Below are 19377 nucleotides of genomic sequence, written 5' to 3' on the forward strand. Positions count from 1 at the left end.
CCAACAAAACAAAGGAGCTTCTGGTGTGGGAAAGGTCTGACCTAGGAAATGGACTGTCCCATTCTGGATGGGATTGCACTCTCTCTAAAGGAGCATGTTCATACCTTGAGATGCTCCTAGACAAGTGCTTCCTGTTGGATAAACAGATGGAACTGATAGCCAGAGGGGCTTTTCAGCAGCTTCAGCTGGTGTGCCAGCTGTGGCCTTTCCTGGACAGAAAAGATCTTGCCTATGTGGTGCATGCCTTGGCTAGTCAAAAGCAGACTGCAGTTGCCAGTTCAACCACAGAATCTGACTGCATCTCTGCCTGCAGTGCATGCAAGGAGATGTAATTGATCATTTGTCTGTTAAAGGACTTTGGCATAGGTGAAATTAAGCCAATAACCCTGTTGGAGGACAATCAAGCCTGCATCGCTCTGGTGAAGAGCAAAAGCATCAAGAAAGGAAACAAGCACATTGCAATCAAGATTGCCTCAGTGAGAGACATGTTGCAGAAGGGACTAATTGAAGTTAAGTACTGCCCTTCAGAACAAATGGTGGCTGACATATTTACCAAGCCACTAACCAAGATGAGGTTTAAGAATCTTCATGAAAGTTTATGTTTGCATGTTTCGTGTGACTAACATTTGAGAAGGGGTTTGTTGGTATTTTGCAAGTGTCTGTCACAACTCAGACAGAAAGGGTTAACTGTGTGCAGGCAAACTAGTTACTGAGGTCATAGTTTTATGGCCAGTCAATTGATTAAGCTATTGGTCAGTTAGTCCGACACTGGTGACATGCCTGTGGTGACATAGCCAGAAGTTATAAAGTTAAGTCTGTTTCTTTGTCAATGTCGCCATCACAATGTGACCACGAGGTAGTAAGGTGTAACTAAGTGTAGTGCTATAGAAATAATTTATTTTCTTTCCATGTAACCCTCTCTAATAGTAAAATTCATTTATATAAAAAGCAACTGTGTATTGGTCTCTTTTTATGCTACTCTGCTAACATACAATTTTGCATAACACTTTTTAGTAGCTTCAGCTGGTGTGCCAGCTGTGGCCTTTCCTGGACAGAAAAGATCTTGTCAATGTGGTGCATGCCCTAGCAACATCTAGATTAGATTACTGTAATGCACTCTAAATGCAGTCTGACCCAGGAAATGAGTGGAAGACTGCCCAGAAGCTATAGTTGGTTCTTAACGCTGAGGCCAGAGTGTTGACTGGAATGTGTTGGAGGGACCATATCATTCCAGTCTTGTATCACCTACACCGGCTTTCAATTTGCTTCCATGGTCAACTTAAGGTACTGATATTTACCTTTAATACCCTGTACAGCCTGAGACCAACATACTTACAGACTGCCTTCTCCCATACAAACCTTTCCACTCACTTTGATCATCCTTGGAGGCCTGCTTTGGTTGCCCCCACAACATTCAGCATGGGAGATGACCAGGTAACTTCTTTTAGCACACACTTACAATTTATTGGCTGGATTATATACCCCAGACTCATCATAAATATCATTTAAAATCAAGTACATATAATTTCAGTGGTGATACAGAAACCTAATAATCAGTGTATACAAGTTTACTGCACATTAGTAGATATTGTCATATAAATTAAAGAGGACCCACTTACTTTCCAACTATTCTTAAATATTTTGCACAAAATCCCACTTTTATTTCAGAAGAGGGCACTGTGGGATATAGTGCTGTTAAAAACTGAACAAATCAACTCAACCCAAGACTCTACATGAATTGCCAAAGCCATGTAATTTGCAATTAATTACTTTTGTTTGTGTTTAGAGAACTGTGCATGCAATTTATTTTGTACAAATAAATTATCATTCATTCTTGTTTTCAGCGGAGACAGAAGAATTACTTTGTACCGCAAAAATAAAAAATGTTTCAAAACTACTTTTTATTTTTAATGGCCCTCCTCCTTCAAAATGACCTTCTACCATCCTGCCAATCTCCATAATGTCTTTCTGAAAAATGTAGAATGACAAGGAAATCTGCTTTATTTTCAGAAGAATGATTCAGACCCTAAATTCATAAAACATAAACTACAAAACAAAGAAAATTAACCAAAAATATGTCAAATAGAATTTAACATCATACTACAAATGTTTATGCTAACTAAAAACACAAAGTTCGATATTTAAGTATAATAAATCAGTAAAAAAAGATCAATTCATAAATTCAATGGTATATGAAACAAAGTAATCAATGGTTTCATATTTTTAAAAAAATTATTTTTAGTTCAATAGCCTCTTTTTGATTACAAACATTTTCAAAACAGAACCAGTTAAAACATAAACCTTTAAAAACATAATTAAAAGAGTTCATAAAATGAATAACATACAATAGCAACCATACATCTGATTTCTATAAACAGATGGATGTCAAAGAGTCATAGAAACAAAATCATCATAAATTAACTAATTCAAATGCAAAGAAAGGAAATGTCCAAATTTACTTGGGAAATATTTCCACAATGCAGTGATTATCAGTGAAAAAACTCTGTTTTTGAACTTCTAATACACATTAAGGGGGAGGAGTTATGATGATACTTTTCTTAGCAGTGTCCCTTGAAAAGAACTTAATTCAGAAATGTAGGGATATCCAAGAGAAGGTGTTTCTTTACGTATTCAATATATATTGAAATATTCCATTAAATATTGTTAATTGGTTACTGACTTATTTATAAATATACTTTATTCAACCAATCAGACCTTTATTGACATCATGGCTTCATAATACCATACAAAATAAATAAAATCAGAATTTTTTAAATAAAAAAGCTGGTAATCTCATAACCTCATAGCAATTAAAAAGAATTTCACAACAATACAATACAATAACCTTTATTAGGCATAAATTAAGAAGTTGTTTACAATCTGACCAGAAACCATTAATCACGGGTGGCAACAGATTGATGAAAGTGAAACCAACCAAGGGTTGACTAGTATCGTCCATGGTGTGTGAGTCATTTGGTCTTTTCCTGCTAGATACATCAGATTCATGGTTTTAAAAGGGCACATCTATAATTAAGTCCAGTTGACTTCCGTGATCAGTGAAGATGCATCCATTTGATATCTTAACACTGGGTGACTTCTTAGATTTTAGCTAAATATTGGTACCCTTTTATTTTCCTTTTGCTTTAGATATATCCTTTTGGTAGCCAAAAGTGGAGGAATTTTGTTCCAGCTCCAGCAATTCTTGAGCCCAAGAATTTCCATCATCCAATGCTGCAAAAGTGTTATCCAAAACTTTACTAGGGCACCACTTCACATCTATATCTTGTAAATTTGGTTCACATTGATTCTGCTCCTTGTAAGCTCTTTTCACTTTTAAAGAAGGGACGTCCAACTTAATAAGTTCTTCCAGTAGACTGTGATCCATATTTTCCTCCTCTAATGAGTGTCACCGATGCTGGCTTCTCTGTTGATTCTTGAGTTGATAGTTGGGAGTCCGAAGGGGATCTTTTCCTTTTGGCATTTTGTCCCAACAGTGTTGGTTGATCTGGGCACATAGTCTCTTTTACCCCTTCTTTTAATATATTTAATTCCTTTTTTAAAACATCCAGGCCTTGTAAAATTGCCTCTTGTTCCTGGTTTGGTAAATCTACATATGATTTTTTCAAATTATCTTCCAATATTTGATTATCCTGATAGGTGTCCACAATTTTGTTTTGATTTAGCACTGGTGTTTTTTTCAATTTTACACAGTGGGATCTTAGAATATTCTCCCTTATAGGATATGAGGGGATGTACTTGTGTGTTTCTAAAAGTTCACTTAAGTTGTAGCCAGATAATTCTTTTTCCGCCACAAAAGTAGCAGGATCCTTCATGAGGAAAAGGTCAAAATCACTTGCTTTATTTGTGTTGGATGGGGTAAAGTTTCAACTCTCTTTAGGTCTAATTTTCTAACATCAATCTTTAGTAAGTTATGTAAATGCTTTTTTGTCATAAATAAAGAGTTCCAGTTTGGGAAAATACCTCCACAACAACCTATTTTTATGCATATTATGTTAGGTTCAAGAACCAGCTAGTATTGATTTTTTTATCTCATTATAATTTAAATGATGATGTTCCAATCCATGCCTGTTCCTCTTTACTGTTCCTTCATTTGTATATGCCTTTAAGAGCGCACTTCTCTGCATTCCATTGTTAATGATATAGTCAAGTTTATGTACAACCAAGAAAACTCCAGGCCACCCCAATGATAAACAAAATTAGATATGAAGGCAGGAAGCCAGCAGGGGGATGGGGGCTTTCCAGTGTTTTGCACTGAGTGTCACATGTATGACTATCTGCCACTAGGACAGAAGTCATGGGTGTGCCTTCGCTGCAATGAGCTCCTGGCACTCAAGGAACGTGTGCGTTCTCTTGAAGCCAAGGTGGCAGACCTGGCGAAGCTGAGAGAGGCAGAGAGGGCAACAAATGAGGCTTTCAGGGACCTAGCAGCCGGGTCCGACTCCCAAGGTGATATCTCTTCAGATGTCATGGAGAATGAGAGTCTGGATGATGGAGGGTGCAAGTCTGAGGTGGTGGAAGATGCTCCCTTAGATGGGACCCCTTCCTTAGCTGGTGGTCAGATATCCTCTCGCACTGAGGATACCCCTCGGGGAGGTAGGGGGGTCCTTGTAGTGGGTAATTCGATCATTAGGAATATAGAGAGTTGGGTTTGTGAGAGGCGTGATGACCGCATGGTGACTTGCCTGCCTGGTGCGAAGGTTGCAGATGTCATGCTTCGTCTAGATAGGCTTTTAGACAGTGCTGGGGTGGAGTCAGCAGTTGTGGTCCACATTGGTACCAATGACATTGGGAAATGTAGCCAGGAGGTTCTGGAAGCTAAATTTAAGCTGCTAGGGAAAAGGTTAAAATCCAGGACCCCCAAGGTGGCATTCTCCGAAATGCTACCTGTTCCACGCGCAGGGCGAGCTAGGCAAGCGGAGATACAGGGTCTCAATGCGTGGATGAGAAGGTGGTATAAGGCAGAGGGTTTCAGCTTTGTCAGGAACTGGTGAACCTTTTGGGATAAGGCAGGCCTGTACAAAAGGGACGGGCTTCATCTTAACCAAAGAGGAACCAGGCTGCTGGCGCTCAACATTAAAAAGGTGGCAGAACAGCTTTTAAACTGATCACTGGGGGAAAGCCGACAGGAGGTGAGGTGACTTCGGTTCGGAATACAAAGTCCATGGGGATGCAGACAGAGTGGGAGGTTTTTCTAAATCAACCACATACAAGCGAGGAGCACAGCAATGTGATAAGTGATAGTGTCTACAAAAGGCTAGAGGGCAAAACACATAAATCCCAGGTTAGGGACAGAGACAGAGTATACAAGTGTCTCTATGCTAATAGTAGAAGCATTCGACCTAAAATGGGGGAGCTGGAGTACAGAGTTTTGAAGGAGGACATTGATATAGTGGGCATCACAGAGACATGGTGGAATGAGGAGAACCAGTGGGATGCAGTTATCCCAGGTTACAGGCTCTACAGGAAGGATAGGACAGGGCGTATTGCGGGTGGGGTGGCCCTCTACATCAAAGACAGCATAGTGTCACATAAAATAGACAATGCAGGGGGAGCTGATTCCTCTACAGAAGCACTGTGGATATCAATACCAGGGGTGAAGCATAGTTTAACATTAGGAATATATTATCGTCCCCCTGACCAAAGTGCACAAGAGGATTCTGAGATGGAAAAAGACATTAGAGAGGCCAACAAAAGCAAAAATGTCGTGGTACTGGGCGATTTTAACTATCCCCATATAAACTGGAAAAATGCATGTTCAGGTCATAGTAAGGAGAGAACATTCCTGGATATGCTAAATGACTGTGGCTTAGAGCAGATGGTTGTAGAACCAACCAGGGGAGATGTGATCCTAGATCTAATTCTACGTGGGACCCAGGACCTGGTGCGGGAAGTCAGTGTTGTTGAGCCGATAGGGAACAGTGACCACAATGCTGTCAGATTCAGTATCTCTGCATGCGAACAAGTGACAACTACTAATGTAGTTACATTTGCCTTTAGAAAGGGAAATTTCTCAAAGATGAGGGGGATAGGGCGCAGGAAGCTGAAAGGAAAAAACAAGAGAGTCAAAAAAGTCCAAGGTACTTGGAGGTTATTTAAAAACACAGTCTTAAAAGCTCAGCTGGAATGTGTTCCACTGGTTAGGAAAGGCAGCGCCCAGTCCAAAAGAAAGCCACCATGGTTAACAAGGGAGGTTGAGGAAATTATTAGGAAAAAAAGATGTCTTTTAGAAAATGGAAGTCCAACTTAACTGATGAAGAATACCAGAGAGAACACAAATGGTGGCAAAAGAGAAGCAAGTTAGCTGTAAGGGAGGCAAAAAAGGATTATGAGGAACGCATGGCTGCGAATATCAAGACCAGCAACAAACAGTTCTTCAAGTACATCAAAAGCAGGAAGCCAGCTAGGGAAGTGGTAGGCCCGTTAGATGACAAAGGAACAAAGGGTGTGCTAAAAGATGCCAGGGAGATTGCAGAGAAGCTAAATGAATTCTTTGCATCTGTCTTCACCCAAGAGGAGGTGAGGAACATTCCTGCACCTGAACCAAGCTTCTGAGGAGGTGAATCCGAGGAACTAGCAAAGATAGTGGTAGACAAGGAAGAAGTTCTGGCAGCCATTGATAAACTAAATGCTACCAAATCCCCTGGCCCAGATTGCATTCATCCAAGAGTTCTTAAAGAGCTCAAGCATGAAATTGCTGATGTTCTCACATTAATATGCAACTTATCCCTGAAATCAGGCTCCATCCCTGAAGACTGGAAGATGGCCAATGTCACACACCAATCTTTAAGAAAGAGGGTCACTAGGGAGGACCCAGGAAATTACAGGCCAGTCAGTTTCTGACATCTGTTCCTGGTAAATTAGTAGAATCTATCATTAACTTGATAAGAATTATTAAACATGTAGAAAAAGCAAGACCTGCTGAGGAAGAGTCAGCATGGCTTTGCTGTAGAGGCAGAGATCCTGTCTTACAAACTTACTAGAGAGTTCTTTGAGGATGTAAAACAGACATGTGGGATAAGGGGAACCAGTGGACATTGTCTACTTGGGTTTCCAAAGGCTTTTGACAAAGTTCCTCATCAGAGACTGTTGAGAAAACTCAGCAATCAAAAAGGAATAAGAGGGGAAGTCCTCCTATGGATTAAAAAAAACTGGTTGAGGAACAGGAAACAAAGGGTGGGTATTAAATGGGAAGTTATCACAATGGAGAGATAATGTAGGGAGTGGTATCCCCAAGGGGATCCGTTTTGGGACCGAGTGCTCTTTAACTTTATTCATAAAATGACCTGGAAGTAGGGGTGGGTTAGTGTGGTACTGGCTCAAGAAGTTTGCAGATGATACCAAATTATGTAGAGGTGGTGAGAACCACAAAGGATTGTGGAAAGAGGAAACTCCAAGCGGACCTTGATAAATTAGGTGAGTGGGCTCAGAAATGGCAAATGCAGTTCAATGTAGCAAAATGTAAAGTGATGCACATAGGGGCAAAAATATCCAAACTTCACATACACGCTACAGGGGTCAGTGCTATCAGTCACAGACCAGGAAAGGGATTTGGGCGTCTTAGTTGATAGTTCCATGGCAATGTCAACTCAATGCATGGCAGCTGTGAAAAAGGCAAACTCTATGCTGGGGATCATTAGGAAAAGGAATTGATAATAAAACTGCAAGGATTGTCATGCTCCCTTACATAAAGCCATGGAGTCACCACACTTGGAGTACTGTGTTTCCAGTTCATGGTCGCCACATCTCTCAAAAAAGGATGTCGAAGAGAAGATAGAAAAAGGTGCAGAGAGAAGGGCAACTTGAGGATGATTGAGAAGGATTGGAGCACCTTCCCTTATGAGGAGAAGGCTGCAGCGCTTTGGGACTCTTTAGTTTGGAGAGGAGACGTCTGAGGGGGGGTATGATTGAAGTCTATAAAATTATGCATGGGGTAGAAAATGTTGACAGAGAGAAATTTTTCTCTCTTTCTCACAATACTATAACCAGGGGGCATACATTGAAAATGCTGGGGGGAAGAATTAGGACTAATAAAAGGAAACACTTCTTCACACAACGTGTGATTGGTGTTTGGAATATGCTGCCACAGGAGGTGGTGATGGCCACTAACCTGGATAGCTTTAAAAAGGGCTTGGACAGATTTATGGAGGAGAAGTCGATCGATGGCTGCCAATCTTGATCCTCCTTGATCTCAGATTGCAATTGCCTTAGCAGACCAGGTGCTCAGGAGCAGCAGCAGCAGAAGGCCATTGCTTTCACATCCTGCATGTGAGCTCCCAAAGACACCTGGTGGGCCACTGCGAGAAGCAGAATGCTGGACTAGATGGACTCTGGTCTGATCCAGCATGCTAGTTCTTATATTCTTATGTTCTTATGTTCTAATGAGAAACACATTTCCCTGAAAAGTTACATGTTATGATTCATCAGCTGTAGTTCAAGGGTGAGTTGTGGACATCATTGTATTTTGTGTCAATTGTAGTCTGTTTTATTTATTGATGCTCTCTGGTTTCTTTCTTTCCTCTCTGCATTCGTTATTGGATTCACTGACCCACAGCTTTTTCATATGAAATATGAAAGATATTTATTCTTCATCAGCAACTACCTTTAGCAGACTCATTTGAGTTTGAGTATCAGTGAATGTCAGCACTTCCTAATTTTTTCTGATGCCCTAATCACTCTTAACAATCATGTATCTAATTCTGAACTAGGCCATAGAGTATGGATCAATAAATCTGCAAAGTGGAGCTACACGGAGAGGGGATTTGTCTACAAACCTAAAGGAAGTCCCAACTCTGCAGAGAAACTTGAAATCTTAAAAAAAATTTAAAACTCCCCAAAGTAATTGAAACAATGCCTGCTGCTTTAAGAAGAAAATACCCACTGAACTCTTAGTTGCCATTTTAGATGCAACAATATTGCTAAGCCTTCCAAGCCTTGGTTTCTGTAAAGCAAATCCATGGAAGTGTGGGGGGAGGGAACTTGGAAGCTAAAATAGCCTGAAAGGTCCTGTTCCCTTACATTGTCATGTCCCCTGATGGAGGAAGACTTTCTGGGGAAACACTTGGTGGATACCCCTGGAAGCTCACTAACTACTCCACTCAGCCTACTGACAGCAGCCAATGCACAACTGTTCCCCACCCCCCAGTGACAGTCACCCACAATAGCTCAGCACACCTGTATTTAGAGAGACTGAATGTCAAGCCATTTCTCTTTCTTTGACAACTTTACACAAGGCATGTGAGAAAGCTGTTGGCATTAGTCCCAGTAATTATACTTAAGTTACAGGTTTCAAAAAGATTTAAGTAGATTTTTACATTTGAGATTAAGGTTCCATGTTGATAATACTATACTGTTTATTTCATTTTGTAGAAAGAGCCAGAGTCAAATATTATTATACACATACTACTTTGAGAGTTTTGTATATTAGAGCTATAAGTGAGTAACAACCCCCTTTGTTTTTAACTTTATTTAGACATTATTCAAATTCTTTTTGTAATTTTTCACTTCTTGACTCCTTGGAATTTGGCCATTGAAGGAATTCCAAAACCAAACACACTGGAGATTGGCCAGCCAAATCCAAATATGATTGTGAAGCTATGATAGATTATGTACAAGGTGTCAATATTTATATTATTCGGTTTAGAAGTTTCAAGGAGAACTTTTGTATGTAGGTGAACTGATGAATTTTTGCTACAAAGATTTACAAAGCATTGCTGTCTCGGGACAATCATGTTGGCCTTCAGGATGTAAAAGTGGTTTGTTTGTATATAGTCACCCACAATATGGCTTGTGGGGTGCTGTGTGGTTTCCGGGCTGTATTCCACGGCCATACAGCCCAGAAACCACACAGCACCCCAGTGATTCCGGCCATGAAAGCCTTCGACAATATGGCTTGTCTTGGCCTGTCCCTAGTAGTGGCCACCAAACAACTAGGTATGGTGTAGAGCCAGTATGGCGTATTGGTTAAGAACAGCAGACTGTAATCTGGAGAATCAGGTTTAATTTCCCACTCCTCCACTTGAATGGTGTTTCGCTCCTCTTCCACATGAAGGCTGCTGGGTGACCTTGAGACGTCTACCTCACAAGGTATCTGTTTTGGGGAGAGGAAGTCAATTTAAGACTCATTGAAGGTAAAGAAAAGCAAGGTATAAACACCAACTCTTCTTTTTCTTCTAGATCTGACCCAACTCTATCCCATTAGTGACCACTATGCAATTTTGCCAGATTTTTCTCAGGGATAGGCTATCAGGGGGAGAGAAAGAGAAACTGAATACATGGGAGAAAATATTGGTAGGTTGCTTGGTGGGTGGGAAGAAAGGAAGGAAGTAGGAAAAAGGAGGATGGGAGGATGAGTGGAAATGGGTGAACATCAGACAAGCTTGTGCCCGGTGGCAAAAAATTCTGTTTGAATAAAATTTGTCATGAGGCCTGAATGTAGCCTTAATCAGAAGCATTTAGGTGGCCCTGAGATTTACTTGCAAATGTCACTTTCTAACATTCACACACACACACCCCGTGACATTTTGTTTCCTTTTGAAAACACGCAGAGTTCAAAGTCTAAGGATGAACTTTAATTTCTAATTGCTATAGATTAAATTGGTGTCATGCCATATTCTCAATCTATTTATAAAATGAGGAGAGAAAAACTATATTTTGTTCCTTCCAAAAGAGAGAGGATGCTAATCTTACATCAATAGATTCTTCTAGTTCACTACTGTCAACAGACTTGGGGCAGTTGTCTAGAATCTCAGGCAGCAAAGGGTCTTTCCTAGTGGTGCATCTACAGAAAATGGGAACTGATTTGTTGTGCCCCCACCACCACCATCCCGTGTGAGCATCTGGCTGGTGAGGGGGTTTATGTTGCTGCCCTGCCCTTTCCCTACCCCCACCTGGAAGTGAACTGGAGCCTCTCCTCCCCACACCCCCATTCCCCACTTGCCAGTGCTGCTCCTGCCCAGGATAGACAGAGAGAAAGAGAAAGAGACAAAGAGGAAGAGGAAGGGGAGAGAGACAGAAGAAGAGGGAGGGAGAGAAGCAGACAGACAGAAAAAGAGAGGGAGAAAGGGAGAGAGAGACAGAAAAAGAGGGAGACAGACAGAAAAATAGGGAGGGGAAGAGGAGAAAGAGACAGGCCCTTTTGTTTCAGCAAATGTAATGCAGGTTGCAGCCGGGATAAATGAACCAGACATAGACCCCGGCCATTGCGCTAATCTGGTCATCCCTCTTGCGACACAGCTTTGAAGCAAATTGGGCCAGGGCTTGTATTTACACCTTTACTGCTCAAGTGGAAGCATGTATTATTATTTTTTATTTACCTTCCATTGATACGTAGTTGTGCATGCATCCACAGTCATGCTGTCTGACATCACAACCCTTTGCGCCTGCGTGGCTATGCAGATGGGCACCAGGAACTGTTTTTTAAAAGGAACGCACAGCAGAAAAAAGCGCCTCCCTACCTGGCCGTTTGCTTGGAAGCAGCTGCAACCAGGGATTTTTAAAAAAGAACTGCGGATAGTGTTGTTAGATTTCTTTAGAATTATGGATCTGCCCAGTAGTGTGTGCGAGTGCAGTTTATAGAAACTTCCCAAGAGATAAATGTGAAAGGTAAAACTTACATTTGTTCAAGCGTCTCCAGTTCACAACTTTGTTCCAGGAAAAAGGTAGATAGAAAGAAACCCTAATCTAAGAAATACTTTCCCTACGAAAAAGTGGGCACTCTGCCGCGCCATCACGTGTGTGCAAGTGAGAGAGTGCTACAGTGGGAAAGCCCCACTTTGGCAGGCTGCCATGCGCTCAGGTCAAAGGCTAGGACAGAAAGTGAAACCAGCATGGGGAAAAAGGAAGTTAGTGGGTGGTCTCCTGGCCCAGACAAGGAGGGCAAACAAGAGAGGCAACAACACAATTAGAGTGAGATACACAGCACCCCCAGTGTCCAGGCATGCAGAAGTCGCTTATTCCAACAAGTGTGATTCTTGAATACACCATTTGGGGGCAATTAAAATAGGAAAGACTTGCATTAGGGGCAGGAACCATGCAAAGTTCCCACCCACAGCAGGTATTTACCATGGCTGTCCCAGGTTTATTAGCCCATGCAGAAAGGACCACAGAAAAAGAGGGGAAGAGAGAGGGGGGAAGAAGAAAGAAAAAGGGAGAAGGGGAAAAACAGAAACAGAAAATGAGGGAGAGGGCGTGAGGGAGACAGACAGAAAAAAAGGGGGAGAAGGAGAGATGAAGAAAAAGATAAAGGAGAAGAGACAGATAAAAAAGCCAAGCTCTTGCACAGTAGAGGAAGCTGTCCAGCCACAGACCCAGGGGCATACTGCCCACAGGGACGGGGGGGTCAAATGACCCTGGGCACCAGCTATTGTGTCATGTTGAGTGCAAAATCACCCCACACACCTCTGCTCCTCCCCCCATCCATACACCCTCCCAACCACCACCAACACAAGCCAGGCCACCGAGAGCCTGGAAACCTCCATCCCAGGCCTGCCCTTTCCCACCCCAAGTAGCCTGGGGATCCACTTGGATTTGTCTCTTTCAGTGGAGACCCAGGTGGCCCATATAACCCAGGTTGCATTTTTCCATCTCCGTCAGACCCGGCAACTGGCCCCCTTTCTCTCCCAAGTGGACCTGGCCACTGTAGTCCATGCAACAGTCACGCCCAGGCTAGACTATTGCAACTCACTCTATGCAGGCCTACCCTTGTGTCTGATCTGGAGATTGAAGCTGGTCCAACATGCAGCTGCTAGCTTGCTCACAGAGGGTGCCTTTAGAGACCATATTCAGCCTGTGCTGCACCATCTACATTGACTCCCAGTCGAGTTCCAGATCATTTACAAGGTATTGGTGCTAACCTTTAAGGCCTTACGTGGCCTGGGATGTTCATACCTTCGAGACCGCCTTACCCCATATGACCCTATGCAGCCTCTACATTCGGTGGAGACCAATTTACTGGAGGTCCCCACCCCCTCGATGATGCGACTGGCCTCCATTCGGGCCAGAGCCTTTAGGGCCCTTACCCCTGCCTGGTGGAACACTCTTCCTCCATCTGTCTGGGCACTGCGGGATCTTGGCGAATTCCGCAGAGCCTGCATGACTGAGTTGTTCCACCAGGCCTTGGGGGGGCGGCCACTGATTGCACCCCCTTCTGTTCTCCATTACATCTGGGGTCCCCTAACATCAAAGGGACCCACTGTTCCCCCTCTTTTGGGGGTGGGTTTTCATAGGGTTTTCATTGCAAGACCCCGCCAATTCTGTATTGATTGCTGTATTTTAAGAGTTTTAGCATTTATGGGTATTGGAGCCTATATTATTTATTCATAATTTGTATTTTGTTTATGTGATCCATTGATTTTATTGTCATGTTCTGTTGTACACTGCCCAGAGCCCTTTTGGGGAAGGGTGGTATATAACATTAATAATAAATAAATAAATCTACACATTATTGTATTTTCCACTTTTGCTTAATTCGGGGTTTTTGTGTGTGTGAGAGATGATCCTTATTAGTACTGAGCACCAGAACCTTTTATAGAGCCAGCAATTCCACAATAAAAGGATTAAGTGCATATTTGGAAAGGTGATGTCCCCAGATCCACTCACACATCAATGTTTCAAACTTACAGATGGCCTTAGGTTAGGTAAGCCATGGCTTGCCAACCTCAGAATGCTGTTTACACCCTGAAGATAATAGTAGTGATCTACTTTACAGGGTTATTGTAAGGATAACCAGACCATTAAGAAAAAATGGTACTTTAAGGGGAGGAAGCGGTAGCAATTCCCTTTTCTGCTGTAGCCTACTGAGACCTCTGAAATCTTGTTTCTGGTGGGGAATTCTCAGAAACAGCCTAGTGGGGATCTATAGAAGGAGAAGGGAATTGGTGGAAATCTGTACAACTTTATATTTATGTTACGTATGAGTGCTTGAACTGGCACCTGTATTTTTAACAACAAAAAGCACTGGTGGCACTTTAGCAAGCATTTGCAACTAGATTGTCCATTCCACACACAAAAATCTTGTTGCAAATTATTGTTTAGTACAATGATAGTATAATGAAGAATCATAATTCCCATATTGAGATCAGATAAGTCTTCCTCAGATCTTCTAAGAGGTTTACAGAGATGTGATCATAAAAATTTAAAATGACAATAAATAGATATGAAATGGAGTCTCAAATATTTCTTTGTGTAGTCCTATCTCACAGATTAACCTGCAGCAAGTTGGACAAGTAAACACAGCATCATGGTTGAACTACCAAGCTCTCATGAGGAATTCTTATTCAGAGATCTAATTAGGCAGTGCGGGGGGGGGGGGGGGGGGGAGTCAAACTCCTTCCAGAGAGGATCAGATTTGCACTAACCCCTGACTCCGAGTTTCATAGAAACAAGTCTTCAATTAAAGCATACTTTATTCAGCAACAAATGGATAACAAGTAGTTATGAAAACCCACTTAATCTCCCCAAAGTCAAGATAACAATGCAGCACAGAGAGAGAGAGAGAGAGAGAGAGAGAGAGAGAGAGAGAGAGAGAGAGAGAGAGAGAGAATGTATACCTAACAGTGCACTATAAAACCCAGGGTCAGAGGTCAGAATCTCCTCAGGATGAAAAGAGGTTGACCTTTTGCCAGGCTACTAGACTCCCTATTATTCCACGTTCAAAACATGTCCTATGGTGCCATAATACATCATCTCAAACATACTTAATTACATTCTGTATATGTTGCAGGTGTCCATGATGGACAGAATGGAGCAGACTCTCCTTTTGGTCTTATTAGGAAACTAGTGACTGTATGTTCTCATATGATTTGTCTTGGGGGGCTTGCTCTCTGTTACAAAGTGACCTTTGAGGGTGATAATCCAGTCTCCTGGCTATCTCTGGCTGGTGCAAGAAGATACAGTTGTTTCTGACAGAGGTAGGGAGGCACTATGCTTCCTAAAAAGATAGAGAGGCTTTAAGGTTTCTAAAATAACTACACTTTGGTCAATAGAAAGGCCCAGCTAAAATATAATTAAGGCTCAGAAATGTCAGGGATAGTTCAGAAAGTGCAGGGTTGATTTTCATATCTGTCAGGTGCAAGTTGCAAAAATAATCAAATGCCAAAAAAGGTCTTAATCTAAGCTTCCATTAGAACTTGAGGTCCAGGTCAAATGACCCTTATGCATCCTCCTCCACCTCCTTGATTATTCCTAATCTTCCTTTGCCCACCAAGTTTACAAAATACATTGAATGTGTGACAACCCAGTTGTAGCTGACTGTGTTCCAAATTCAGCCATAGAAGCAGTGTTTTAATATATATGTTTACTGAAGATAGAAAATAGAAGGTCAACAGCTACACATGTATTTATTGAGAAGGCAGCTTGACAACAATGCAATCTATTCCATCATCTAAATTATAACATTTACTTGCCCCCTCCATTCATGTACGTACATTTGGAACACAGTGCGCATTACCATAACATAGAGTGTCAATTATTTTACAGGATCTTCATTTTAGCAAATGCCTACACTTAACTACTCCCACCCACCTTCCCCCCCCCCCTCAATACCCCACACAAGAAATGACAAAAAGCCTCCTGGCATTTTAAATGCAAGCATTTGCATCTATAATTTAAGCCAGCTATAAAATTGCATCTGCAAACATGGAGGATTTTTGAAAGCCTATTATGCTATGCTTTTTACTGCTTATTATATATAGTTTTCCTACCCTTTTCTTCTCTTTTGCTCCCCAAGGAATTATGCAAACAAACCACTAACTGTTTTTTAAAAGAAATTATCCCTTTTTTTCCTTTTGGGTGTTTAATATGACTGAATCCAATAGAGTTTTCACTCTCAACATGCTTGTTCATTATAAGTGTGGGAAGTTATGGCATGTAAGTGCAAAAATAGGAATAGATAGGCCTTTTGATTGTATTAATATATATGTAGAAGTAACAGTCAAAAACCATGCATAGTCTTTTCATTATGAAAATTTTGTAATATACTGTCATCCTCCCCCTTGCAATAATAGGAAACTGAGTTGCTTCGTCAAACATTGTGATACTTTAAAGCACAAAATGAACTTGTGAATTATACTAATACTAGCAGTAAAGCCCATTGTACAAACAAATACAATAGGTTCTAGAAAGCTCTTGGTGGGAATGGTGCCCTCTAAGGGGGGGCAACTCCTCCTGCCTTTCTCCCCCCGTTGCTTGGCCCTATTGTTTCCCCCCACTCTGCAAAGCTGGGATCCAGCTTTTTTAAATGGGGGAAGGGTAGCTAAGGAGATGGGGGAAACTCTTACCATCTTCACAGGTGACCTGTCACCACCATTTGCAAAGCTGGGATCCTGGCCATGCAAAGGGGGGGGAGCCAGCAGGATGCCTGTTAAGATGGGGAGAGTTCTCCCCATGTTCATAGGCAACAGCCAAAATCCCAGGCACAGCCAAAATCCCAGCTCTGGAAATGGGGTGGGAGGAAATCAACAGGGTACCTATGAAGAAGGGAAAAGTTTTGCCCAAATACATAAGCACCCCTATCCCCAGTTTGCAAAGCTAGACACCAGCTTTGCAAAGTTGGGAAAGCTACCAGAGTGCCTGTGAAGATGAGGATAGTTCACCCTACCACCATAGGCACCCCATGCTGTCTCTCCCTCACCTCAGTTTCCAAGGCCTCCAGGCTTTGCAAAGTGGGGTAGGGAGGGTAAGCCTGCATGTGGGACAGAGCATGCAGGATCATGCTATCTTCCCCCTACCTTGCTTTACAGGGCCCCCAGGCTTTGAGAAGCAGGGTGAGGAGGCCAATTCTGCATGCAAGACAGAATCCTGCTTCCCAAAGCTTGGGGACCTTGGAAGGCAGGGTGGGGGGAAAGAAACCCTAGCTTCCTGTCTTGTGGCCATTTCTCCCCCTCCCCCTGCCTTGCTTCCCAAGGCCTGCAGGTCTCAGGAAGGGAGGTGAGGGAACTGAGTCCAGCATGCAAGATTGAGCCTTCTTCTCCTCACCGTGCTTCCCAAGGTTCGCAGGTCTTGGGAAGGCGGGGGGGGGGGACCCGATCCTTCCCCCATCTCTCTTCCTGAGGTCCACAGGTCTTGGGAAGGGAGGTGAGGGTGGTTGGAATTTGAGGCACACACTTCTAAGCAGTGGGCAGTCACTTTGTGAGTCCTGCACACCCATTGGTTGGAGGTTCATCATCAAACATTCCAACCCTAAGTGAATTACATATAAGGTTACCTAATAATTGTGATTCAAATGCTCCTACTTGAATGAAGAATTGTGTCACAAAAAATGCAATTGTTTGTGGAATATCACAGTGTTAAATATTTATTTGAACTAACTACACTTGTTCAGTTATAAATATGCCCCTCCATGCTCTCCGCACCACCACCACTCCCAGAGCTAACCAATTTTGTCATCTGCAGCATAATAAACCTTTGTTCTATGTCCTTTTACTGAAGGAGCAAATATTTATCAAAACATTAGATTGGTCTTTTCTTTAATTTGCAGCTACACAGCTCTGGCTTTCAACAACAAAACTTGAAAGGGCAAGATGTACAGACAAGCAAGTAAAGAAGGAAAAGGGTAGTACATAACAAGGGACAGGGCAAAACTGGACAAGAACTTGAGGCAGCATAAAGCTTTTTGAAATAAGTAAATAAATACATTGAAATGTGTGTTGTTGTTATTGTTGATGTTTTTAAAGGCCTCAGGTTGCAGGGGAATGGCCACCACAGGACACAAAGGCCATTTATGCACTTGTTGTCTCCTTCACATTGAGCTTACATTTCCTGCAGGTTTGATTTTTGGTAATGCATGTTTTGCCCTCTTCAGAACTCACCGTGCTGTCAATAAGAGAACCCCCACAGTTTCGAAAACCTGCAACTTTTTTCTCTTGAAGATCTATTTGTGTTAAACTTTCTTTGTGTTTTCTCACTCCTTCCTTCCTTTCCCCACCCACACCACAGCAATTATTCCCACTCTTTGGGCCACCATTTCAGAAAGATCAGAAGGGCTTCTCTTTTTTAATTTTAATGCTGAGGGTATATTGCTGGAGTGATGGACACTGTGAAGCTCTATGAAACTGACATGACCAAAGACAGCAAACCACATCCAATGCAGAGGACAGGCAGCACGGAGGGAGGTGTTACTGCTCCCTCCTCCAATTATCAGAAGCTGCCAGGAAAGACCTCATGAGCCAGGCAGCTGCAAGCCATGGAACTGCAATCACAAGCACCAGCACAGTCAGTCTTCCCCAAGACCCTAGCAGCCCTTCCCTCCCAAGCTCCACCAGCCCACCAGGACACCCGCTCAAAAAAAGTGATTCTGCTATCCATCATGCTGCTCACCTAGTTCTGTTCTCCCCACTCCTGCTCCCAGTGCAGGGGAAACAAACAGTACTATGGGGCTAGAATTGCTATTCTATTCTGAACCTACCTGAAATGCTGTAACTTTTTCTTGACTTATGCTTGCTGGAAGAAACTAAGGCCAACGCTAAATGGAATTGAATTAGTCTGTGCTAATATTTGCATATTTGTGATTGCTTTATCCTGTCTTATGTTTCAGCTAATCTTCTGCTATTTATGCAGGTGTTATTATTCATGCTGAAGGGCTTTTCATGCTGACTTTTTTATTTTATGTTTCAAATAAAACTTAAAAGAAATATTTGGCCTGCTGCATGTCCACTTACTCTCAAGAACCCATGGGAGCCGGGTGCAAAAGCCTAGGCTGCTTTTTTGACAACAGTCAAATACACAGAGTTCTGGCAGCAGGGGACAGTGCCATTGGTGTGCCACCATGCTGCCTCCAGAGGGTTTCCAGGTGGCATGAGGAAGCAGCAAAATGAGGAAAAATCCTGGTCACCTGGAAAGCCCTTAATAGAGTTCAATGGAGTTTCATCACCCTTTTGAGTGACATAAGTCCAAGGGCTCTAGGGAAACATTCCCAGCTTGACTAAAGTAAGCTCCACACCCAGGAATGCCCTAACCCACTTCCAACTGCACTGGCAGTCAGATTTAGGCCGGTGCAGCTCTTCAGGGGGGGAGACATTTCCAGATTGGGCACTGCCGAGCTGCGCAGAACTAATCTCCCAGTTTGTTTTCCCTCCCAGCATATGTACCGCTTATGATGGCAAGATGGGCAAACACACTGGTGCATCCCCACACAGACTCCTTAAGCCCACTCACACACACACACACACACACACACACACACAGAGAGAGAGAGAGAGAGAGAGAGAGAGAACTGGGCTGCTACTAGTGAATTTTTCTCTTAACATAATCTTTTTCTCTTAACATAATCTTATAAGGAAATGCACCTTTGTGACAGTAAACCAAATCCTTTAAGGATCAGAGCCTTTGCATTCATTCATCACTCAGTAACAGTAATTTTCA

Source organism: Sphaerodactylus townsendi, linkage group LG04 (assembly GCF_021028975.2).
Source record: "Sphaerodactylus townsendi isolate TG3544 linkage group LG04, MPM_Stown_v2.3, whole genome shotgun sequence".
NCBI lineage: Eukaryota > Metazoa > Chordata > Lepidosauria > Squamata > Sphaerodactylidae > Sphaerodactylus > Sphaerodactylus townsendi.